Source organism: Eurosta solidaginis, chromosome 4 (assembly GCF_040869045.1).
Source record: "Eurosta solidaginis isolate ZX-2024a chromosome 4, ASM4086904v1, whole genome shotgun sequence".
Lineage (NCBI taxonomy): Eukaryota > Metazoa > Arthropoda > Insecta > Diptera > Tephritidae > Eurosta > Eurosta solidaginis.
This window is the reverse complement of record NC_090322.1, coordinates 8,988,306-9,009,613: the sequence shown is the minus strand read 5'-3', so window position 1 is coordinate 9,009,613 and position 21,308 is coordinate 8,988,306. Positions and strand designations below refer to the sequence as shown.

The window sequence follows — 21,308 nt, the reverse complement described above, 5'->3', positions numbered from 1 at the left end:
TCTAGTGAGCTTACTTCCCGACGTAAGAAGTCTTTCTCTCGAGAATTTGCGCACATTTAAAATTCGATCTATGATGCTGCTAGAGGAGCTTTTAAATGAACAAAGGGCACAATCTGTCAGGCGGGAACTGTTTGATCCAGCAACGTCTTATGGCCAAAATATAGAAGTCTGCACCCCAGCTCCTTCGCCCGATGATACTCCAACCTATACTCCAGTACTATTTGAAACAATTGACTGTGAAAATGAAAAAGCCTTTTACACAAACGAGTAAACTTGCGTTTTTGTATTTTATTTATTATATAATTATACTATTATTTAGTTATAAATAGATGTTAGAATGGGTATGTTTTCAATGGGCTGATTTCATAAGTATCTTACTACATAGAAGTAGTCATGAATTAGACGATACAATAGTGAACGAAAAAAGTACCAGTGTTACAAGTGGATGCTAGTTTGAATACATGTACACCCAGGGAAGTAAGTATTGGCACAAGGCCTTTTTGCGGTTTTCACCTAGTTTTGCTTTAGAAAAATAATTATATAAATATATATATAAATAAGATGGACTAAAAAATCACATGCTTAAAATGTTTCCCAAAATTTAGAACATGTTTTTGAAATCGGTTTGCATAGTTTTCGTTCTACAATTAATTTAAGTTTTATTTAAAAATAGTGAAAACAAAAAAGGAAGTAGCTGAAACAACTTTTAATTTTTGCTGCTATAATTTTATTCGCATGTGTACACATAGTTCAAACTAGCCTCATTCACAGAACAGATCGAGTACTATTCGTAATATTATTTGATATGAATTATTATTCACTTTTTTTCAACTATTTGAATTAAAATTTATTCCAATAAATGTTGTTAAATGGAAAGTAAAACAGTTTAACAGTTTTTATAAACAATAATTCCACTGCCAGGGCAAAGAAACATTTGGTAATAAAAAATAATTGCTTAAATAGTGTCGTAACTTTTGTGGGGCAGAATTTTCCATCATGTTTACATTATCGAACTCTGGCAGAGTACTTGGGTTCCGTTGAACTGGTTGCTGGTTTTCGATATCGGGAAGGAAGGTCGTGTAGATATGCCATCTTTTTTCCTTATAAAATTATGTAGGATACAAGCACTTTGTATAATTGAAATGATTGTTTCGTACTTTTGGCATCGTATAGGTGTTGAGAAAACTCCAAATTTTTTTACCATCATCCCGAAACTGCACTCTATGTTCTTCCTACCGCGACTTAGTTTATAATTAAATATACGCATCTTGTTGACAATGCGCATAATATTTTTCCTTAAAGGAAAGGCGTTATCTGCTACGAAATAATATGGAAACTTATTTCCACTGTCGTCATGCGGTAGTTCCTTTGGGGATGGTAAATTATTGTAACTTTCTAACCAACGTCCAAACGTCGAAATTCTAAAAACTCCCCCGTCGCTAAAATTGTCAAAATCTGTGTATTGGTGTTGGTGCGAATGGTATGGAATGGAAACATAAAACTTAGCAGGTTTTGTATGTGTAAGTAAAATGTTGCCAATGTGTTGGTTTCATTTTGAGTTTGCCGTCTCCTTTTGACAATCCCTTCGACCATGCAATGACATAAATAAAAATCAGCTGATGAGATGAGCCAACCTGTACATAATTGAACCATGGGAGTGTCTTTATCGCCAGACATCACAGTTGTCAGGGCATTACCATTTGACCACCTATCATGGCGAAACGATACAAGGTGGCAGCATAGAACAGCTGATTATAAACTTTTTTATTTGATTTGATACATCAACTTCTGGCGCAGTACGATTTTGACATTTGGCCATCGAATTTACGAAAACAAAGTACATGTGATTTTTATTTATGTTTGTAGGTATGTCACCATGCTGCCACCTTGTATCGTTCCGCCATGCCACCTACATAAATTTCTCTCAATTGATCGATCAGCCGATTTCATTACTCCAGAAAGACGAACTCGCCTATTATTACTGATGACGAAGCCGCACGTTTATCGAATCGGCTTATATTGTTTTCACACAGAACTTAATGATCTCATTTCACCTGCTAATGAAATCGTAAATTTTTTGCTTTCACACAGAAGTAACTGCTCGATTAGTGTGAAGGATGAGACAATCATGGCGGAACGATACAAGGTGGGAGCATGGTGACATACCTACAAAAAAAAAATTCCATGTACTTGTAAATTCGATGGACAAATGTCAAAATCGTACTGCGCCGGTAGTTGATGTATCAAATCAAATAAAAAAGGTTATAATCAGCTGTTCGATGCGGCCACCTTGTATCGTTCCGCCATGCAGACAATGACATTTGCTTTGACAAATGACATTTTTAAGCACTGAACAATCCAAAAACTAAGAAGCGGAAACGGAAGGGGAACGCTGCCAACAGAGTTGCATTGTGCTTTTGACTTCATTAGGCATTCGATTAGCTACTAATGAAATAATAATAGATTCGAATTTTGTAGGGAAGATTGAGCTCAATAAGCGTCTTAATGTAGAAAACTGCCTTTATTATTCAATAAGCCGTCTGTGTGAAAATAGTATTATGTTTGTTTTATATAAGAATGTTCTGGCAACACAGTTGCCAGATGTATATATAAATAATTTATTGTCGTGGCGCTGCCATCTCGTTTCATACCTATCATTTTTCCCTTCTCTGCAAGGGCTAAGGTGAGTATCCGACAGGTGCCCTTCTCTGTCTGGTTGATCTCCGTGGAATTTGAGGTATCCTACTTGTTTCGGGTGTCGATGTAGGATTTTGCGCTATTGTACTATTGGCCGAAGCAAAGCCTTCAAAATCTTCCGATCCCCACGATTCGTTTTGCGCCGTTTCAGTAACCACCGGTTGCGTTATTGCTTCAGTGCTATCTACTTCAGCTGATGCCTCGGTTTCATTAGTGTTGTCTTCGGTTCACAGCCTCGCCTTGTAATAATCAACTTCCCGAGCTGTTTTATCAGGTCCAACAGGGGCTTTGCGTATTCGGTCCACATGCCGTTTTACACTTTTCCCATTGAAGAGTATTTCATAGTGCAGATCACCTAGACGTGCGTTTATGGTTCCCCTGAGCCACTTACAACTTCGTGGATTTCCACACAAAAAGTAAACATTTTGATTTGGTTCAAACTCTCTAATAGTTTTCTTGGACTTTACGTATTGCTTCTCTTCTACCTTCTTTGATATTTCCTCTGGTTGAATCAGATTCAACCTTGTGCGCAACTGTCGCCCCATAAATAGTAGTGCTGGTGATGACCCTGTGGTTGCATGCGGTGCGTTTTTGTATTGCCTCAAAAATTCATTCAAATTTGTCTTTAATGAACTACTCGTAGTACCCATCGCTTTCAATGCTTTCTTGACTGTTTGTACGCTCCGCTCTGCTTGTCCGTTAGTTCCTGGGTGATACGGCGCTGAATATTTGTGATATTTAACACCAACTGCTGTCAGAAAGTTGTTAAATTCTGCAGAAGTGAAATTTGTTCCATTATCAGAAACGACAGTTAGCGGCACGCCGTAAGCCGCAAACACTTCGTCCAACAACGCAATTGTCGCCGTTGCTGTTATAGATTTAGTAACTCTCACTTCTAACCACTTACTGTATGCGTCCGAGATTACCAGCAAAATCGCTCCCTCGAAAGGTCTCGCATAGTCGATATGAATACGGTCCCATGATCCCTTGGGGTATTCCCAATGATGATCCTCACTTTTTGCCGGTTTGTTTGCTTGTCTTGCACATGCATCACATTGGTTCGCAAATTCTCGATATCATTGTCTATGCCCGGCCAGTATATGAATGAGCGAGCAATCCCTTTCATCTTAACAATTCCCAAATGCCCCGTGTGTAAATTGTCAAGCAGTTTGTTTCGATATTTTGGTGGAATAACAACACGATGTTCGAACGTCAAACATCCGGAGGACAACTTATAATTGACTTCTGGCGATTTGTACCCTGCCCTTTTCAAGCACTGGCCACTTTCCAGTAGTTTAATTATTTTACCCATTCGTTCATCTTTTCTGGACTCTCTTGCTATGTGTTCTCAACTTTGTGGTAATTGGTTGATTTGGCGAATCATGAAGTGGTCGAACTCATCATATTCGTCTAGATTCGTCATGACTGTCTGTTTCAACTGCTTAATTTGTAATGATTTCGGTGGCTGAAAGTGGGCGCGTGAAAGATAGTCGGCATTCGCGTTCGCCTTTGAGCTCTTGTACACTACCTCGAAATAAAATCTGCTTAAAAAGTCTGCGTAGTTCGCCATTCTACTTATGCATAATACTGGAAGCGATTTGTCAGGTTGTAATATTTGTGACAATGGCTTATGATCGGTGATTAGTGTCCAATGACGCGCGTATAAATATTTGAAAAATTTCTGAACCGCCCACACAATTGCCAATGCCTATTTGTCAATCTGTGGATAGCGTTGTTCTGTAGCATTCAATGTTCGACTTGCGTATGCAATTGGTCGTTTGGTCCCGTTCTCTAAACGGTGTGAAAGCAGGGCTCCTAGGCCTGTTGGACTCGCATCTGTTGCCAGTAGTACAGGTAGTGTTGGGTTGTACGGCATCAACACTTGAGGTCAAACCAACGTCTCTTTCAATAGGCCAAACGCTGCGTTTGCCTCCTTAGTCCAGTAAAATTTCTCTCTTTTCAGCATATCCCGCAATGGCCGTGCACTTGTGGCCAAATCTGGAATAAATGCGCTATAATACATGGTTTTTTCCTAAAAACAGCTGTAACTCTTCGAAAGTCGTTGGCTAGGGAGCGTTTAGTACCGCTTCAATGTGCTTTTCGGATTTATGTATGCCCTGTTCGTCGGTGCGGTGGCCAAGGAACTCCACCGATGGTGTCGCAAAGACACACTTTGACTTGTTCAAATGCAAACCATGTGATTTAATGCGATTTAGTGTCGTTTCCAAAACTATCAGTAGCTGTTCGAAGTTTTCAGCAAACACCAAGATATCATCAAAAAAATTTAAAACATTTGGGACTCCCTGTAACACAGTCTTCATTTTTCTTTGCCAGATAGCTGGAATATTTGCTGCTCCATATACGGCACGAGTAGGTCGTATTAACTCATGCGTCACTGTATTTAATGTCAATACATGCGCAAACTCATCGTTAATTGTTAAATGCGTATATGCATCTGTTATATCTAAGTGACAAAATATTGTAGCGTAGGCCATAGTGTACAAGTACAAGTGTGTTGACTTATCTGTCAAGCATTCTGACAGGCACTCGCTGGATTCGGAATGACAGCGAATTCAAAATGGATACCATTACCGAATGCTCCGAATGATTGAAAAATTGAAAAAGTCCATACGATTGGTAGTCAAAAATGTTGTCGTTGAGACCAAAAATGCGACTCTAGACCTGAGATTTCCATCAGGTGAGCGAGGCTGTTTGTAGTTTTGACGTTTATCGCTTAGTGAACACACTTGGTATAGGTACACTATGGCGTAGGCCCATTCTGAATGCTGCACTCTCTTGTAAAAACCTGACTGAATTTTACGATCTATTTCCTGGGACTACTCCTCTCTCAGCGCCATCGGTAGATCGCGCGCTCGCGCGAAAACTGGTGTTGCTCCAGCTTTGAGCTTTACTTTTGCAGGTGGCCCACTCAACTTCCCAGCTGTCGTACTGAAGATGTCCTCAAAACGTGTAATGAGATGTTGCAGTCGCGTTTGTTGGTTTATTGATAGTTTTGGTGCTGTTGAATTTATAGTATTGATTCGGTTAGACGATGAAAACAGTTCAGTGAAGTTTATTTCTCGTGCGAATTGCGATATCCATTCTCGGCCGCAAAGTTTATCACAATCTCCTTGAACGACATACAAATTAAGTCGTCGTGAAGTTTTCCCCATTGTCGCAGTTACTATGACCCGTCCAATGCAGTTCACCTTGTGGCCCGTATAGCTTGTAAATCGTCGATCTGTCTTTAACAACCTAAAATTTGGTTTAATTGAACGCAACGTTTTGTAATTCATTACTGCACATGGTGCCCCCGTATCTAATTCCATCTGAATTTGTTTCCCATCTATATATATAGGAACCATTTTTCTATCTACTGCATTGCATGCATTAACACTGTTTAGGTTTTGAACTGGTTCACATTCATCCTCTGAAATTTGATCTTATTTGGTCTTACACACTTTGGCGATGTGGCCCACTCTTCCACATGCAAAGCATTTGGAATTGTTAAATTTGCAGTCTTTTCTAAGGTGCTGCCCCCCACATCCGTAACAATTGGATCCTTTCTCTTTTGCCCTCTGCATCGGTTCTTCGCCAATCGGGTTTTTCGAAGTTGTATTTCTTTTTGTTTTAACTGGTGCGTATCCCAGTTTATACGTTGGCTCGGTTGTTTGTATCACGTCTGTGCACTTTAGGTCTGTTGTGGCGTTTTGTGTTAATTCGATTGTATGCGCAATTTCGTATGCTTCAGCAAAATTTTTTGGTTTCTTTGCAATAACTTCATTACAAATAACTCGTGATTCTACGCCATACAACAATTGCTCTAGTAGCATTCTATCTAAGAATTCTCCATACTCACAGTGTACAGCAGCTTCTCTTAACTGAAGTGCGAACTTGCAAATCGGCTCTCCCTTTTCTTGTTTGTTTTGCCGGAACTTGATACTTTCTGCATACTTATTGTTACGGTCTGCTGCTACGATCTACGGCTACGATCCACTTGGGAGCGTGTTCACGCGAACACACCTAGCGATGTGGCGAAAGTTGCGATAAAAAGATATCGAAAAAACAAGAAAAAGACAGACCGGCCATCACTACGAAAAAAATCGGCCCTTTTTTTGAAGATTGAGTTTCCGCCGTATACACATAAGGAAAGAAAAAATTGGTAAGGAAAACTAAATCAAGAAAAATCGCCGAGTTGCCGGCCAAATCGACACCAAATTAGATGATGGTGGTAAAACGTATTCACCGATGGTGTTTTTAAATGATTATTGGGACTTACAACGTGAACATTTTCCCATCAATGAAACAACGCCAGAATTAGATCTGCATTTTAACCTATCAACCATTAGGCATGTTCAAGTGGCAATTGTATGCTGCGCAGAAATAAAAAAAAGGGGAATTGGGTGGTAATATATCTTAACCTAGGAGGACACTACCACCGGCGTAAAGGCCAGCACGAAGCTTTATCGCCACCTGGGTCTTTTGTTCACCTCGGACCACCGCGCCAACCACCACCAACGGTGCCTACTATTACCACGGGCATCACCATCGGTAGTACCTCCCCCAACTCCTTCATAAGCGCAACCACGAGCGCAACAACCGTCAGACGTACCGCCACACCAGTTGCAACGCACGTAGCGGGGCCACGTACATAGGCTTGAGGCCATTAAGGTTAACACCAACAACAGGTGGTTCCACCGACCCCAAGACTAGCGCACTTTTATTAACTGCGCTCATACCGGCAATAATACCAGCCGCATCCTTACTAGCCGCGCTCATGCCGGCAATAACACTACTAGCGCATCTTTATTAACTGCGTCCATACCGGCACTAACACTACTAGCGCAACCCTTACCAACTACGACCAGATTGGGCTACAATAAACCTGCTACAATGACAATTACAGGACAGCGAATATAGGCCTGCGGGCATTCCAATTGCGATAACGAACATCAGCGGTTAAAGCGGTGAGTTCGTTCCACTACTGAACTAAAATTATGTATTTGTAGCCTTAACTTTTTTTTTTAAATTATATTTTTGACTCCGCAACATTATATAATGTTAATGTAACCACAAAGTGAATTGTTTATATAAAACACAAAGACCAATGTGCTAAATACCTTTGCACTGTAAATAGGATGCAATTTGTAGAAAAATGGAAAAATGAATTCCCTGTAGTTAAAGGCACTAATATTAAAAAAGCATAAAAACAACTCAAGATTGATAGTAATGTAAAGTTTATGTCCTATAACTAAAAACCACGAAGATCAATTTAACGTAACTATTTAGTGTTGCAAAAAAGGGTATAAAGCTAATTAAAAGAAAAAAAAAACCATATTCGAGTATATATCTATGTAATGTTTAAGTCATAGTAAATTGCCTTTTTTCTACAAGAAAAAATTTTAACCAACAAAAAAACAAAGCATATTTTAATGGTCATGGGTGTGCAATTTATACTGCCTGTGAAAGAAAGAAAAAGGTGTTTCAGGCATTAAAATCTGCTTTGCGTTGTGGTAAAATTTTACTAATACATTTTTTTTTTTATTGATGCCATCGTGGCGAATATGATTTTGGAGTGAGCAAAAGTGTTGATATTGTTTCGGTAAGGAATAAAGTTTTATTGGTAATTCAACCTCAGTTGCATTATCAGTAAAATGCATTAACTCTATATTAAGAGACGCAAATAACAAGTAATGCGGGTTGGCTTGCGTTAGCAAAACAAAACTTTTTGTTGTATACATTTTGTTTTGGGTGACTGAGTCGAACTAAACCCGAAACAATACCAACCCTAACACTTACTTGTAAAACAGGTTACGTTTCACTTGAACAAGTAAAACGATTTCAGTAATTGTACTATAAGTTTAAAAGGTTCATGTTTTACCTGAACAGGTGAATGACTTCGGTAATTTTTCCATGAAGCTAAAAGCTTACGTTTTGCTTGAGCTTGTGAAACAATATTTTTTGAGGGGTAGGATTTACCCCAAGTTTAGTCCTAGTTGCGTTTATGACTAATTTCTCAGCGCATAGTACATATTACTGTCATTATACTATGTGTAATACCGAATTGATGTTTAGTTAAACTCAAAGTAATTTTAATACAACAACTATTAATTTTGTAAGGGGGCCCCAATTAGCAGAGTTGTATCCAAACTGTACAGCCCTAAGATAGATTTGGTAAAAAAAAAAAGGAGAAAAAAGGGCATTTGACCAAAGTTCTACAAAAAAAAAGATTTTCTTTCATTACATATATAGTATATTTTTATTTTAGTACATATATAGCCTTTTTGATTGCTATAAAATTTTTTCAAAAAAATTTGTTTATAAGCTTAAATAGGTTCCAAAACCCTTGTAATAAGAAGTAAGAGAAAACAAAAGAGAAATCTATGTTAGTAGTAATAATGAGCATTGAATAAATTTGTTGACAATATGGGAATGCTGACTTCCTTACTTGTTTAGAAGGCACTTAGGGCACACAGGTAAGGGGTCACCGAAATACAGGTGCGTCGGTGGCCATGGTTATTGAGGGTGGGACAAGCACCGGGCGTCGCAACACCACCCGCGGCGCCCCCTATATATATTCGGCCCTTTATGTTTATTTTCCCTTTGGTTATTTTATTTTAATTTCAGCAGTTTTTTTTTTGAATTTGGTTTTTAGAGTTAGTAACCGGTCATGTCCGGTTCGGTAATTTTTTTTTTTGCGCCAGTTTTTTTTTGAATTTTAGATTTTTGAATTTTTTTGAATGTTAACGGTCTGTCCGTGACATCCGGTTCAGCCGGATGTTGTTTTAGTTTGAATTATAAGCGTTTTGAGTCGGTCTCTGCGCTTCTGTCGGTTTTTTTTGAATTTGACAGCTCTTTTTTTTAAAGGCATGATAGGAACTTTTTTCTGTTTATGGCGCAGGAACAGTAAGGTTGGCAAGGACCCGCCCCAGCCGACAATGACTAGCCACTGTGCACCAACACATCATGCCGACCGCCTTCCTTACTGCTTCCACGGTAAATGCGCTTCCATAACATTATTCCTACAGCCATCAAAATGGCGAATCAAGATATTTTTTATTTCGATATACTTGAGCGAGTCTGGTGTTTTTGGGCTGTCCCCATGTGTACACGTACGAACTTGTGCTGTTCCGCTTCTGGAACCTTGCTCAACTGTAATGCCCAATCTAAACGTGTGAAATAATCCTGTACTGAGGATTTATCTTCCGATTTGTATTCCGCAATACTAAACGGTGGCGGTTTGGGCGACAACGAACGATTTACCATTATATTTGGCGCATCATTCTGGCAGCCTCCTCCACAGCTCCTCGGATTGCTCCTGCTAGCGCACCAAACACTGTTTTTAAATCCTCCGGTGTAAGGCTCATTTTTAAATACACTTTTGACACCACTTTTATATAAGAGTGTTTATTTAATTAATGAAATAAGTTAATTGTTACATTTTAAAGTTAATGCGTAAAAGTATATCAATTGAAAGATAAAAAAGTAATAAAGAAGAAGATAAAGAATGTTCTGGCAACACAGTTGCCAGATGTATATATAAATAATTTATTGTCGTGGCGCTGCCATCCAGTTTCATACAAAACAGTTTGCTTGATACCAATTGATAAATAACTGAGATACCCCAAAATTTGTGAGTGTTCGTGCCCATTGAATGGGGCGAAGCACTGTTAATACAACAACAACAACAAACCCAAAATTTCCCAGCTACACTTGTAATTATAGCAAAAAATCGTGATGTAGTGCGATTTAACAACCTAAAAACCAAATCAACCCAAACAAAGGAATCATCATCCGACAATGAACCAGTGAAATATCCAACCAATGGGAATTACATCGAGCAATACCGTTCTCTCAGCCTGTATTGAAGACATTTTAAACCGGTGCCTATTTTTGTTTTATAGCTTAGCATAGCTTGCTAAACGAAGGACTACAAATTCGTGGACGGTAAGCTATCAATACAAAAGAGTTCAAAAAGAAATGAGTATGATACCTATTCCCTCCAGTTTTTTCTTCACCACGAAGTCTTTAATTCGCAAAGCTCACTTGAAAATTGGAACATACATTGTAAAAGTTGTCAAAGAGCCAGACAAGTTTCAAGCTTGGAAACAAATATTACTTCTCGCCTAGGATAGCTAATAACGAGTATAGTACATGTTTACCCTTGCAATGATAACGAGCACTCTACCGTCAACCTAAGGCAATTATTATCCCTTTCTACACCTCAATCCGTTCACTGGCCAATTACCAGCTAGGCTTTCGTCATAAATACCCAGAAAAATGACGGGATCAATCGACTTGTCAAAAACCGTTGACACTCTGAGGTCGAAAGGAGTTGAAACTCGCACTGAAAAGTTGGACCTAGCACATAGATCGAAATAACATTTTGACATTAATCGTGGTGAATACGGAAAGTAGGTGGAGCGTTCTAGCATGCCAACCTATTTAATAAAACCGCACTGCGTTTTTTAGCGCACGCAAACAACCGGCGTTTTTTGCCCTAACCTAAATAAGCATCCGTTGCGACAATGTAAAGCAAGTGTGCGAACGTCAAATCTAAATGTCACGCAAAACAAAAATTGCAAATCGAGTTAGGTTTTCACGCAGCAAATTTAATTTGGGTTGCTCTCATACAAGTTGTATGTGCATGAGACATTTTTGACAGAAAATGACTTGCGTGCGTTTATATTAGGTTGGCATGTAGGTGGAGGGTGTCAGATTAAGCTTTAGGCTAAAGTCACATTGCGCAAAAATATCCCATACACAGTCGCTTACTTGAAGGCAATAACTATAAATAAAATTAAAGAAAAAAACACTTTTTTAAAAATAAGCTTTTATTGGTGAATAAAATTAACTAAAAAGTAAAAAATTAATTGACTGTTGTTTAAGCGACTTAAACTATGACTTTTTTCTTTCGTTTGTTTCATTAGCCATTGATTGTGCTTGTCATTCTCAACTTGTTAGTGAAATATTCTAAATATATAGTTTTAGTTTTTAATTTAAAATTGAGGTTCTTCGAGTAGAAGATGGGGTGCCAATACCTCAGAGCCCAGTGCTCGCCTCCATATCACATTTTTAAGGGTTCTTCAAATAGAAGATGAGGTGGCTCATTAGAGCGAAACCTCAGAGCCCCCAGTGCTCGCCCCAATGAATAAATACAAGAGGTTCTTCAAATAGATCAAGATGTTAGCAAAAGTCGGTAGGAAATGAACATTTTTCGGCTATGAACCAACCGACAGAGGCATGAGTCATCGGGGAATGTTTAAAAGTTTTTGAAGTGCATTTTTGTAAGAAATTGATAGTTTTCCAAAAAACTGAGGATGAGGAGAGTAGCATAAAGGAGCATTTTTCCAAATTATGCGGTACCCGGGGTCATAGGATGTGTCGATGGAACCCATGTGAGGATAAAGCATCAGTTATCTTTTCCACCGTTAATTGATGATGATAACAGCAACAACGCAGTTGTGGAAGATATCAAATCACTAGCTACAAATATTCGGCTACAAATCGCAGACAATTTGCAGTAAATGTTTTTTTTTTGTGAAGACTCAAGACTCATTTGTGGCTCATTAGAGCGAAACCTCAGAGCCCCCAGTGCTCGCCCCCAATGGATAAATACTAGGGGTTTTTCAAAGCAAAACAAGGTGGCTCATCCCGCAGCCAATACCTTGGAGCCCCCAGTGCTCGCCCCCAATGAATAAATACAAGGTGTAACAGGTACATAGTGACCTCTCTCTAAATAAATAACAAACAAATACATTAAAATAAAGATATCATAAATAAGGTGTACCGATGCTTTGCATCGTCCCGTATTTTAAATACACCATAAACAAAGTAAAATAACATACAGTCCATTAAAATAGTAATTTATAAAATAAAAAAGATAATAAATTTAAAAAATGCTTGCTTGCAGTGGGCTGTGAACCCGCAACCCCAAACGTGTGAGTCGGATACGTCATACACTGTGCCACGACTCATACGCCTACAAGCGCATCAAATTACTCCCTTATAACTCACACTAAACTGCTCGCCCTCAACTGCCCCACGCTTAGCTAACTGTAAAGAAATATAACACTTTACAAGTTCATTGTAACCTTTAACGATAATTAGGTTTCTTCGTCTGCGATAAAACAATTCCATATTGTACATAATTATATATTTTTAACATTAAAACTTTTTTTAAAAAATTATTATTGGCCTTTAATCTTTAAAATTTATTAAACTATTTTATGAGCTCGAGGCCTTATCCAAATAAAAAACGAAGTATATATATTTTATATTTGTATTTTTATTTTATATTCGATATTTCGGCTTCAGTCTGAAGTCATCATCAGGAACACTTGAGTATAACATACCGAAATATCGAATATAAAATAAAAATACAAATATAAAATATATATACTTCGTTTTTTATTTGGATAAGGCCTCGAGCTCATAAAATAGTTTAATAAATTTTAACATTAAAACTTTACACCTAAATGATTAAATCTTACAGTTTATATCACAGTCGTAATTGTTCTAATAAAAACGTGTTACATTGTGATAGCAAGAAAAGGAGGCCCTAAATGTTCTTAATTATACCATCAAAACTTAACACGCATTTTATTAGAACAATTAGGACTGCGATATAAACTGTAAGATTTAATAATTTAGGTGTAAAGTTTTAATGTTAAAAATATATAATTATGTACAATATGGAATTTTTTTGTCGCAGACGAAGAAGCCTAGTTATGTAGTAATGTAAAGTGTTATATTTCTTTACAGTCAATTTATTTTTTACTTTTTAATTAATTTTATTAACCAATAATAAAAGCTTATTTTTAAAAAAGTTTTTTTTTATTTAAAAAAGTTTTTTTCTTTAATTTTATTTGACAGAGAGCACATATAAAATTGGGTCAAACAGTGTTAACTAACTTAAAAAAATATTTTATTGTGACTTTGCCTATGTCGCGTTCAGTTTATAACTACTCATTGCAGATCTCTGCTATGTGGGTTAAATCTGTTTTAAAATAAAATTCCAATTTTCGCTTAGCTAAAATTCCATCGTGCGCAGAAAGGTATGCAACATTTAGCGATAACAGCCTAATTTCTCCGTTCGTTGTATATACAAACAAAGCGAAGTTACCTGCGTTCTTGAGGACTTAGGCTTTTACGCCAAGGTGAGCACAAATATTTACCGATAACTCTCTTATCGATTAATTTATCGAATTCTCGCAAGTTAATATTGCATTATCATCGGAGTTATACATGTGTGCAAAATTTCAGCTCAATCGGACACCGGGAAGTGTATCAAATTTTACTTTGAAAAATTTGATTACCAACAACAGCCAAGTGAAACTAAATAAAAGATTATAATAATAATAATAAAATGTAATACACAACTGTATTTTAACTAATAAATAATAATGTGTATATATTAATGTCTTTATTGATTTTACATTTTGCACAGTGACTCATATTAGGAATCTTTTATTTTATTTAAAAGATTCATTTTTATTCCATTTTGTCTGATGTAAATATGTATATTCTTTTTAGTAAAACAATTAAACATTTATTAATTCATTTGACAATTTCTGTTGTTTTTTTTTTTTCACTGGAGAAATGCATTATTTGAATAAAAAGTTTCCCATATGGATTGTAGGCTGTAAAGTTATTTTTATACTCAGCGTACGTTGCACACAGAGTATATTAAATTTGATTGGATAACTGTTGGTTGTACAGGTATAAAGGAATCGAGATAGATATAGGCTCCTATATATCAAAATCATCAATATCGACAAAAAATTTGATTGAGCCATGTCCGTCCGTCCATCAACACGATAGCTTGAGTAAATATTGAGATATCTTCACCAAATTTGGTACACGAGCTTATCTGGACCCAGAATAGATTGGTATTGAAAATGATCGATATCAGATGATAACCACGCCCACTTTATATATATATAACATTTTGGAAAACACAAAAAACCTGATTATTTAGTAAATAATACACCTAGAATGTTGAAATTTGACATGTGGACTGATATTGAGACTCTTGATGAAAAATTGAAAAAAAAAATTTAAATGGGCGTGGCCGCCCACTTGTGATAAAAGAAATTTTGTTAATCATAAATCAAAAATCCTTTAACCTTTTAAAACCTTTACTATAAGGAATGCTTTGAAGAAAAATCAACGAGATCGGTTAAGGACCACACCCACTTTTATATAAAAGATTTTTAAAAGGGTCGCGGACGAATAAAATAAGCTATATCTTTGGAAAGAAGAGCTTTATATCAATGGTATTTCATTCCCCAAGTGGATTTTTAACAATAAATAGGAAAAACTTCAAATTTTAAAAATTGGGCGTGGCACCGCCTCTTTAATGACTAAGCTATTTTCTATGTTTCGGGAACCATAACTCGAAGAAAAATTTACATATCTTAACAAAATTGGGTACACATATTCTCCTTATAGCAGGAAATATTTCTAGAAAAAATGGACGAGATCGGTAAAAGACCACGCCCACTTTTTATATAAGATTTTTAAAAGGGTCGTAGGCGAAAATAATAAGCTATATCTTATCCAAAAAGAGCTTTGTATCAACAGAATTTTATTTTCTAAATTGAAATATAACATTAAATTGGAAAACACTAAAATTTTATGACTAAGCAATTTTCTGTCTCGGGAGCCATAACTCGAAGAAAAATTAACATATTTTAACAAAATTGGGTAAACATATTTTCCTTATAGCAGGAAATATTTCTAGAAAAAATGGACGAGATCGGATAAAGACCACGCCCACTTTTATATAAAAGATTTTTAAAAGGGTCGTAGGCGAAAATAATAAGCTATATCTTAGTGAAAAAGAGCTTTGTATCCATATATGTAATACATACTCCTATATTGTTACAAAAGGCTAGGTACATTCCCAAACATCAGAGTGCCGATATATTGCTTTTTAAACGTTTTTGTTTTTGTATTCAATAATCGAATGTACCTAAATTTAAATTTTTTCTTGTCACTCTTATGCTGCTACAATCATAAAAATTTTATAGGCTGTCTTGTTTTGATTTCGAATTCAAAACACATTGCGAACATTTTCTATTAGCAATATAGAAGTATTACATACATATATGTTCATTTCAATAGAATTTTACTTTCTAAATTGAAATATAACATTAAATTGGAAAACACTAAAATTTTGTGACTAAGCAATTTTCTATGTTTCCAGAGTCATAACTCGAAGAAAAATTAACATATCGTAATGAAATTGGGTACACATATTTTACTTATCGCATAAAATATTTCTAGTAAAAATGGACGGGATCGGTTAAAGACCACGGCAACTTAGTTATGAAACAAGTTTAAAAGGGCCGTAGACTAGAATAATAAGCTATAACTTAGCAAAAAATAATTTTGAATCAATCATATTTCACTTATCAAGCTTTACTGTAAGAGGAAATGGGGAGACATTTTCCTTTTAAACAGGCGGTGCCAAGTGTTATGTAGAAAAATAATTTATCTGAAATGAAATGTACAATTGATGCTCACGCTGAGTATATAATGTTCGGCTACACCCGAACTTTGACACCTTTACTTGTATTTTTATAGAACTGAAACGAAATGCATTCTTTTAACTTTCAATTGATTTAAAAAAAAGTACGATGTACACATTTTTCACACATATGATTTTTTTTAAGAAAATAATCTGCATTAAAGATATCCGTATAACAGGGAAAATATTCCCAAAGCAAACTCATTTATATTTAAGGAATTTTTTTCAGTGTACTCATGATAATGGAATAGCATGTTTATTATGCATGGCACAACGATACAAGGTGGCAGCATGGGACAGCTGATCATAAATTAAATGTAAGGCGCGATAACCTCCGAAGAGATCTAAGGCCGAGCTTCTCTTCCAATTTGCGTCGTGCTCCTCTTGATTTTCCCTACAAATTGGCCGGAGGGGACCTACATGTTTTATGCCGACTCCGAACGGCATCTGCAAGGCAGATGAGTTTTCACTGAGAGCTTTTCATGGCAGAAATACACCCGGAGCGCTTGCCAAACACTGCCGAGGGGCGACCCCGTTTAGAAAAATTTTCTTCTAATTGAAAAACCTTATTTCTAAAATTTTGATGTTGCTTTGCCCGGGAGTTGAACCCAGGGCATACGGTGTGATAGGCGGAGCACGCTACCATCACACCACGGTGGCCGCCAGCTGATCATACCCTTTTTTTATTTGATTTGATACATCAACTTTCTGCGCAGTACGATTTTGACATTTGTCCATCGAATTTACAATAACAAAATACATTGAATTTTTATTTATGTTTGTAGGTATGTCACCATGCTGCCACCTTGTATCGTTCCGTCATGTTATTATGTATACATGACATTTTTTTTTTATTTCACCTTTTCCCACAATAAACAAATGAAAAATTGGCATTTACAGCGCATTCAACGTTTTTTCATATACAATTTTATGTTTGACCATAAATGAATTGCATATGCTTCTTGTAAATATTATGTGAAATATAAATTTTAACCATTTCATATGCATACATAAATATTAATGTTAATTTTCACAATAACGCAGAATAATACATTATTGTTTTGTTTGCATTAACGGCTGGGTTGAATAAAAGGAGAAGCGCGACAGGCATATAGGATGTTTCGAAATTTAAGCAAATTCCGCTGTTATGAATATGTGCTTTTGCATTCGTTTTTTTTTTTCGAATGCGCATTTTTGTTGTGGAAAAAGTTACTTGGAAGGGTTAGCTGATAACATATTTAAATTTCTAATAACTTACTAAATTGTATTACTTCACCAATGACTTTTTTAATATTTGCCATTTATCTTTAATGTTTATTTTACTAACTTGCCCTTTAGTATTTTCTTTTTCGCTAAGTTTCTTGTTGTTTTTGTAATATATATAAATATAGTAGGTGTTTGATTCAATATATGTATGTTGTTTAGTCATCTCATTACTAATATTTACTTACTAATTGAATTGATTTTCCTGTGTTCTGTTGTTTTATTTCTTAAATTTTCTTCGCTTGATAAAATTTTGTTGCATTTTCTACAGTTGACGGGCCACTGCACGACTTCCGCTATACGATGTTGTTTACGCGTTGCCAACCGCGTATTTGCATATCCTCGCACAACGCGCTACCAACTGTCAATGCAGAGCAAACATTGGCGGGGGCGCCCTTCACAATATTCAAATGTGTTTAGCTACATTACATGGTTCAATTATATGGTTGGCTCATCTCATCAGCTGATTTTATTTATTTCAATACATGGTCAAAAGGAGATGGCAAACTCAAAATGAAACCAACACATTGACAATATTTTCTTACACATACAAAAACTGCCAAGTTTTATGTTTCCATTCCATACCATTTGCACCAACACCAATACACAGATTTTGACAATTTGAGCAGACATATTTTGTTATTGTACAGATGAGCCAACCATATAGTTGAACCATGCTACATTAGCTGCGAAAATTTTACTCTTTGTTAATTTATACCCGTCTCTAAATCAACCATTGCCTGATATTTCATTACGTTATTTTGTAAAGCATTTGTGTGTATGTATTTAACTAATTTTACTATACATAGACATTTACACAAACAGATCGTTCGTGTAGCTTGCATGATCGCACTTTTTACTCAACTGCTGATGTATGCAGGTTAATGTATTTTCTAATGATCGCTTACTTGGCGATTTCATATATAATTTAGTTTTGTTTTAAGTAATTTGTTTATTTACTTTAGATTTCAAAGTCTGTATACCTTGCTTCATTTGGAATCCCCAAAACAAGCTTAAAACTAAATTTGCTTATATGTGTAAGCTGTTGATAAATGTTCAACTGCTACCTTCAGTATTATTATTATTATTATTTTTTTACAAACTTTTTTCTCCAATGTCATGTCTTGTTTACACTGAATTTGTTTTGATGCATTTCTAAGCTATTTACATCACTTAATTTTTTTTTAATATGCATTTGTGTTAGCATTTATTTGTTTCTTTAGTATTTTGTGGAACAATAGTGCCGTACACAGATTTTACTACGTCCATTAATATATGTATTTTTATTTTATTTCTTGTCTACGAAACAATACATATATGCTTTTTCCTAACAGATTGGTTATGTATGCCCTTATATGTCTGTAATCAGTTTGTATATATGTATGAAGGTATGTATGTTATACTTGTCTTTATTGTATATAAGTATGTATATGCACGAGTATTTCAGTTGTATAATAAATTGACCAAAAAGGTCTTTCATTTATTTTGTTTAATTTTGCAAGCCACAATTCACCACGAAGATGTAACAAAAGAGCTATGTAGGCGAATTCACTAACTTTCAACAATACAACCTGTCGAAATTTTAACTAACGATTTCTCATTTGCGATAAACTGTGCTATTAACTAACTTACTATACTAAAAAATTTTTATTGACAATTTAAATCGTTACATTTATTATATAGTGATGGCGAATGTCGATAAAAAGGATACAGATTTTCAGCGTTGGTATAATTCACTAACTCCTTTACGCCCGGTTTCTTAGTGCGAGTGTAAACCAAGGCTGCATAATAAGGTTACTTTCATCAAAAACATTACAATATTTTTGCTTAATTGTTTCTAAAAAAAAATCATTTTCGAGTTTGAACATATTTTTTCATATGAAATAGCTCAAGAAAAGCTTAAACTTCGAAAAATCCAAGCAAAGCAACACTTTTTTGATTTCGATATTAACAAAACAAAAAGTTTTTTTGATATCAATAACATTTAATAAAATTTTAATGTTTTCGTTGTGAAAGCCTAGTTTAAACTACAGTTAAACCTAACTAGAATAAATTTTTCATGTTAAGGCTCAACTTTTCAGCACAAAGTTAAGCTGTTGTTAAAGTTAAGAGCAGGTTTAAAGTCTAGTTAACCTAAAGCCTGAAAGCCCAGGCCTTAATAGCATTCGTAAACAACAATTTGGTTAAACGGAAATTTTATCAATACTTTTTTATTTATTATTGGTTTTTGTCGTTAAATAAACAAAAAATATTATTGGGTTCGTCGGCGAAAAATGGTTGATAAACATTGCGACACATCACATCGTTAAAATTAAGTGAATTCCACCACTGATATCGAAAGGGTTTCGAGGCCACGAAAAATTGTCAAAAAAGGAAATTTCAAATATCTGCTTAGTGAAATATTTCTTTATACTGAAACAGGTAGCTTGCCTAAACTGCAAAAGTTGGGGATATAAAATATACAATGTATATGAAATTTAACACTAAGATTTGGCAGCCATGGTACCGTTGTTCGCTGTTGTAAGGTCCTTTAATGCTCGTTTTTGAAATTGTTTTATTTTTTGTATAAAAAATCGATAGGTATTAAAATAAGTTCTTAGGTCTCTTTATCCCTTATAATCTTTATTTGTGTTTCCTTCCAGGGTGTATTGTAAGAATCTCTTTACGCTATTTTGATGTTTTTGTAGAATCATATTTTCTTAGAAAGTACACAATCTGGAGACAAATTTTTTGGCTCTGGCTAACATTGAGGCAATTTCAAGAACTGGATTCATAATCGGTGCATTTTAAAAAGGCTTTCCCCTTTCGTCCCTAAAACTCAGTATTTCCGTTTTTTTTTTTTTAATTTCTTTCTTGTTCTTTTACATTTAACTTCATTCTAGGCTAAGAAATATACCAAATTTTTCGGGATGAACAGCCATTTCCTTTTAAGAAATTTAAGTAGCTAGTGCTTTTATTAAGTAACGTACACCATGTGCCCTATTTACACCCAATCAAATTATCAACATAAGTAGTGCAAGAATTGCCTCATGAAACCCAACTTTTAAGCCAAGCTCTGATTTATGTACTAAATATGATAATCCAACTAAACCATCTGAATCCACTTTCACGTAGTCCGACTCCGTTGAATGTTATTTACTTTCGAGAGCCTGGAGCTTTTACCTTAGGTTAAAGGGAGAAAACAAAAACTTGCGTCCCTCCTGCAGTCACCTCTATATAGTTCCTCTTTTATCAACTCATCCAACATCGATTTCTTTTTGTACCAGCTGTCTTACTTATTAGGACAACTTATGTCATGGTGTTAGGGTTGTGTTACCACATTTTCCAATGGTGGTATGGGCTTTATATTGTGGCGAATGATAGCATCACTATGCTGTTAGTAAATAATCACAACAACAAAAACAGCAAGCAGCCACACTTATGTACATGTACACATTAGAGCAAGCAGCCACACTTACAAGGCAACGAAGAATATTCCATACACATAACTAGCAGCTCGAAGTGAAGAGATTATCTCACATACACATATGTAGTAATCAGCTAAGAGCAGAAGTTGTTACTCACACATACACACGCATATAGCCAAATAACGGCGGCTACCGTGGTGCGATGGTAGCGTGCTCTGCTTACCACACCGAATGTTCTGGGTTCACACCCCGGGCAAAGCAACATCAAAATTTTAGAAATAAGGTTTTTCAATTAGAAAAAAATTTGTCTAAGCGGGGTCGCCCCTTGGCAGTGTTTGGCAAGCACTCCGAGCTTATTTCTGCCATGAAAAGCTCTCAGTGAAAACTCATCTGCCTTGCAGATGCCG

The 21,308-nt window shown here is 35.8% G+C and overlaps 1 protein-coding gene across 4 annotated transcripts in view; it reads right to left on the bottom strand.

The window, feature by feature from the left end:
- Positions 1-21,157, bottom strand: part of Pi4KIIIalpha (phosphatidylinositol 4-kinase III alpha) — a 54,417-nt gene extending 33,260 nt beyond the window's left edge. Inside the window, exon 1 of one of the 4 annotated variants that reach the window (XM_067779979.1) lies at positions 17,683-21,157. The gene's annotated coding sequence lies outside the window, so the exon portion shown is untranslated. Of the gene's footprint in view, positions 1-17,489; positions 17,566-17,682 lie in introns of those variants that run through there. The other 3 variants (XM_067779978.1, XM_067779982.1, XM_067779980.1) reach the window with 3 other exon arrangements.
- Positions 21,158-21,308: the final 151 nt, after the last annotated feature.